Here is a 6280-nt window from a genome sequence, read left to right as displayed (position 1 = left end):
AATGGCCCTATGTGCTCGCACTGGCGGTGAGGAGGTTAACCATCCCACTCTCTTTACACTGACTGTTCCATCACCACCATTGCCACTTTAAACACTACAACAATTTCAGCATGAGTGAAGAAATTAACGAAACTACAACTATTACAATTACTGCCTTACCTCTACAAATCTTCCCATCAAACGGACTACCACTCCTACTACGACTTCAACCTCTGCCGCCCACCTCCACACTACCGAAAAAAATCAGCTCGCCGTTACCGCCAATACCACTACACTACCATCAGCGGGGTAACTACTGTAACGACTACCGAGAAATTTGATGGTCAACGACAAGAGCAACGGTCAAAATAGTTAAAAATGTCCGGTACATCACCAAAATCGGCATGACGCCTAACGAATACTTGGATATAAAAGTCCACAACTCCATTACCTTTCCCTGCACCTCCAGATTTGAGGGTAACTGCTTCGACAGCGGGGATAGCGAATAGGTTCACCACCAATAGCTTGATAACATTCTTTTGAAGCCTTGGCTGAAACTTTTCCCTGGCGGCGGAACCTTGAAGAACTTTGTTTGATGGAGGATTATTATGGGTATGTGTTCCTCTTGATAGGTTTACTAGCACCTAAAAGGGTTTAATGGGCTAACTATGGTAACGACAGCATTCGCAAGTTCGTCCATCGGGTTATTAGGACCTGGGTTATAAGATTAGGAAGAATCATGGGAACGACACGAGGAGTATCGGTGGTTGAAGGAGGGATAATTACGTGAATGATGGAAGGGAAGTGGATATACCTAGAAGCGGCGGTGGACTCAGACCTGCCAGTAATACTAATATTTGTGAAGAGGTCATAACGATGGATAAGCAGATTGGGGAGAGTAAGAAGCAAGAGAAGGAGACGATAGTGACCGAACAATATGATCACAACAGAGGGATGGCAGGAGGGAGAAAAAAAATAGAAGCAGAAGCCATTGGGTTGGAAGACTTGTCAGATTTGATAAAGATACGTTTTCCTTTCCCTACCTTCAAGTTTATGACTTATTCATATGGAAGCTAACTAGTAATTACAATAGCCAGAGGGGGGATTTTCTCCACTCTTGAATTTGGCTGGTAAATATTCCGACTTTGGTGAAGTTGTGGACACCAACTGCCTGGAAATCATAGCAGGTGCAATTGGGCCAGCCTTGGTTAATGAGGTCTCTCACTCCGAAACCTTGAGGGGAAAATTGGAGAGCAGATTGTCAGCCGCGCATCCTCCAGGAGTCCTCACCTTAGTATGGATGTCCTCCTACTTTTATCCAACATTCGAGAATGAATTGCAGCTTTATAATGCATACTATGCCTGTGCATCATTTGCAAATGCCTGAGACCTGGTCAAATATGAGCTATTTTTCGTTATTGCCTGGTTTTGGGTTAATTTCCCGTATCCCACCGATCTTCTGTAGAAGTTCCATTGCTGAGTTGGGTCATTGCTATATATACAGGCTATCCGATAATTTAGCATCAATTTGTAGATTGTTCGTATAATCTATTAGATTTTATTACTGAACTTGTCTCGGATAATTCCAAAGAGATATCAACATGCGTGGGTTGATGCCTGTGAGAAAATGTTTCCTGCAATAACAACTGTAGGACTTTGAAAAATTGTTACCCTATCATACCTCTTAAATTACCGTATTTTCTCGTCAAACTAGGTATCTCCAGACGGGAATGATATCTTCGGTGGAGGTCTTGGCTGCCTGATCCGGGGTCATCTCTTGTGGGTTAAGAATGTCATGATGGGTCTGGTTTTACTATTGATAAAATATATTGATAAAATAGAAACAAGGAGACTCGGGCCCAGATATCTAACTAGGTACATTTTCTCCGTCCGCCAGAAATTCAATATCCTCATTGCTATCGTGATTTTACTCAATATCTGAAAAGGGATCCAAGTTCTCTATCTCCCACCAATTCCCAATTTCCAATGCAGTAAAACCTTTAATATCTAGCTTGCTATCACAGGAACTATCAGGTGGAAGTGATAAATCCACTTTATGGAATGCTTGTGAAATAATCTCAGACTGTGTGCATGAAATTTATAAAATGCATCTCCAGCACACCATGTAGTAAGAATTAGTTATTGCCTTACACTCCATTTTTCTATCTCTTCAACCTCTTCACAATTAAGAATAACTTGATCTGTAATATCCCAAATAATTTCTTTTAATAGCTTGTTGATAGGAACATCAAGGAGTTGAACCATATTAGTATTTGTCCCAGGCCATAAGTACAGTTGTGTCCGGAAAGTCTTCGCACCCCCGCCTGGCAACGGCACTACCACAACACCCAACCACAAAAAATTCAAAAAAAAAAAAAAAAAATAGAGAATTCAATTAAAGAAAAGATAATACCATATATAGCATTACTAATAAAAGATAGAATTATATAATATTAAAAAATATATAAATGATATGATATGATGATAAAGATATAATAAGAAAATATAATGTTAATATATAATGAATATTTTAAAATTAAGAGACAGGACAATAATTTTTCAAAGTATTATAGTTGCTGTTGTGGGAGAATATATTATACTTTTTTATAAAAGAAATAGTATAGAGTGTAGCTATTTAGAACTATAGTTTAAATCTAATATCAATAACATTATCAAATACTTTGCAATATACTCTTACTGCTTGAATGGTATTTGTTTATTTTTGATAAGTGAGGAGTGGAAAGAGTGGTAGGGTAAACTCTATTTTCCTACAAAACTTGTTTGGCACTTCTGAGGAAGGCCTATATAATGGATCCAGTACCCCACCTCCTTCTCTTCTTTCCTCATCAACTTCTTTCAACCTTTCTTCTCTCATACACAACACAGCACAACATAATACAACATAACACAACATAACACAACACAACACTATATAATACTACACAACACTACACAATACTACACAACAAAGTACTGGCAGGAAGAAAATACAAATGGGCTGGTGGGTGGGAATTTACTAATAGGAGGGATGGAATACAGGTGGGCTGGTGGGTGGGAATTTACTAATAGGAGAGATGGAATACAGGTGGGCTGGTGGGAGGGTTATTACTAATGGAGGGACGGAATATAGGTGGGCTGGAGGGTGGGTTATTACTAATAGAGGGACAGAATATAGGTGGGCTGGTGGGTGGGCTTTTACTAATGGAGAGATAGAACATAGGAGGGCTGGTGGGTGGAAATATACTAATGGAGGGATGGAATATAGGTGGGTTGGTGGGTGGGTTATTACTAATGGGGGGATGGAATATAGGTGGACAGGTGGGTGGGAATTTATTAATAGGAGGAATGGAAATATAGGTGGGCAGGTGGATGGGTATATTCTAGTGTACATAGAAGAAAGCCACTTGCTTTCACACATTACCTTTTGGTAATCTGTGATGATTGCATGGTAATAATAATCTCAAAAAGAGAAGCCATAGTACTGTAAATCTATGTTGTTTTCCACAACATAGAGTTGCTTTACATAGGCTACATTTATCTTAGTTGGTTATTTTCAAGATATACAAAGTGGTCTTAGAGTAGTGATTTGTAATCTAAGTTGTAGAATAGGTCTAATAATATAAGTCATGTTCTAATATATTTACTTTTCTCACTGCTTGCTTGCTCCTTTACTCACTCGATCATTGCAAATACACAAAAAATATGAAGGCGTCGAGCAAGTTCACTTCTGGTTGTTTGTCCTCCTTCACTACACCACTGTTTTCTAGTTTCGGGGGAGTGGCTCCAGTAGCTTGTTTTCAATTATGTACTAACTAGCCCCTTCGGTCATATCTCTCAGCATTACTGGGTGAGTCCTATGGTTCTACGGCCTCTACTAAGATGCTACTCACAATGCCCGAACAGTCCGATACCAACTCATTACTTCATTATTATAAAAAAATTTTTGTTAGATCTTTCAAAATGGAAATCAAAGTTTTTAAGGTATAAATTTAGTCTACCATCATACCGCTAAGATAAGGTGTAAAAAACACCCACGTCCGCTCAACCCCACACCACCCCACCATGCACCCCAACCTACAAAAAAAAGACACCCGGACGAGGCATTCCTAGAAAAACCGAGCAGGACGAAAGGATGGGATAAGGAAAACTCGAATCGACCGATATTCCCGACCCTGCCTAAAAAACAAAAAAAACACCCCCAGCACGATCCTCACACTACCGGTGCTGGGTGTTATATCAGCAAAGGTTTCTCTAGCCAGCTATGAAGGGGGAACAAATTGATTTCCAAACCAGCCTCGAGACCTCGAGGAGACCTACCATAGCTGCCAGCTTATATACCAAATCCGAAATACCACCGGAGAAGCTCCCCTGACAGGGCATGACTTGGCTCTCCAACTGAGGAAAAATAAAAAAAATGCGGAAATTCCTTCGGGGTTTTATGATACAGCAGCATACTTATTATCCCGGGAGAGGTCTATCGTATTTCACCGTTGGTCTAAGGCTTTTTACCCATCATCAGCTCACGCTCGCACAGTACTTGCTGACCTTTCACGAAAGCCATGACCGTCAGTCGACCAGAAACGTGATGACATCCTCCCAAAAAGGTTGAGGGACCGGCTTCAACTCGCGATGTTGGACATGACTCTCGGACGCAATTCCCTTGACGTCACTCAGATGATTGTGAGCAATAGCCAACCAACTTCGAAAAAGAAAGAAACCCATTCGAATGAAATACAATTCAAGAAATAGTTTACGCACCGCGCTTGGAAATGGGAAAGAACTTGGGAACAGATAGAAACGAGACGGCCCAAGAAATAGAAAAGTGTTGGAACGGACAGATAAACCGACTCGAATAACGCAAGGCACAAAAGTCGTACCGGTACCGTGTAACTTGAATAAGAGCAACACGTCCCAGGACGTGTTGCTCTTTTTCTAGCTAATATGGTATGAAGGAAGGAATGGTGACAGGCAAACCCGAGCCCCCCGAAGAGATCTGGACCCACCGCCCGGCCGCGTGAGCTGGGGGTAGGGGGGAGCTCGGGATACAATAGGAACCGCACGAGTCACTAGAATGCAAACCAAAGTTCCGAAAAAAAACGGCCTAATATCAAGAGTGATATTCTATGAATCATTTCCAACCCATTTGCTTACCCCCCCAGCTATGATACCACAGTTGGAACAGTCTACCGGGCACCCCATTCTCAATAAGTCATACACTAGGCCACAAACATACTTCCAGCTGCTTCGTACCTTCGGCATGTAATTCCACCTTGTCCACACCACAGTCTGTTGGAAGCACCAAACGGTGTCCTAGTCACCAGAAGTGCGAAACTATCAATCGGTATTAACGGTGCGGTAATAGGTCAAATTGTCCTTCCCCCGGCTCTCCAAATTGCACCACCTTTGTCACTTGTCCCTCCTCCCACGATATTCACACATCTAAGCCCTTGCCCTCAGCGCCTCCCCCCCCACCCACATCTTGCCAACTATGATCACTCCTTCTTTCCCTCCTCCCCCTCCCCTCCCCACTTCGATTGAGACCGAAATTCCCAACCCCACCGCTCGAATCTGAGCGATCATCCAGTATATTATCTCCAACCTCTCTCCCTCCACAATCTTTGCACACTGCTTCCCATCATCATCATCCTTCCCCTTGACTAGCCCGTCAGCATGCCCTACCTGTGCCACCGCCGCCCCACAAGGAGGATTACGCACGTTGCGGCAAGACAACCCTCCAGACGTTGGTATGCGGTAAAGCTGTAATGTGGGCTCTCAGTTACACGAATGCTGACCGAGGATGAAGAATGAGACTAGAGGGATCACGTTCAAGTAAGGAACCGACTCAATATGTTCACTGGCACGGTGAAACCCCGCAGCGCACTATCATACATTGGCAGCCGAACACAAAAAAAAAGAAGGATGCATGAGCCTCCTCCTCCACACACTACTAAGCGCGGGTCTACTGGATCCCCCCCAGTACGAGTATAAGTATCGACAGGGAGGAAGAGGGAGGGTGGACACTTCACGAGCATGCTTTCTACTCCACCACAGACGACCAACCGACCAACCACCGTATTTCGCGGTGCAAGCCACCTCGTGGTATGATAACATGGGGAAAACGGGAACTGATTACAAAAAAAAAAAAAGACCCTCGTGAAGGTGTAGGGGGGTAAATAAACTTTAAAATGAACCGTTTCACGTGAACATACCTCCCGTTGGGCGTTTCCCCCCCCCACACAATCCTGCATGAGATCTCCTTGGCTTTCCCTTTGCTGCCTCGAGCGGCCACCGCTAAAACTAG

Source organism: Tuber melanosporum (genome assembly GCF_000151645.1).
Source record: "Tuber melanosporum whole genome shotgun sequence assembly, scaffold_75, strain Mel28".
In the NCBI taxonomy this organism is placed as follows: domain Eukaryota; kingdom Fungi; phylum Ascomycota; class Pezizomycetes; order Pezizales; family Tuberaceae; genus Tuber; species Tuber melanosporum.
Note: the sequence above shows the minus strand (reverse complement) of the source record.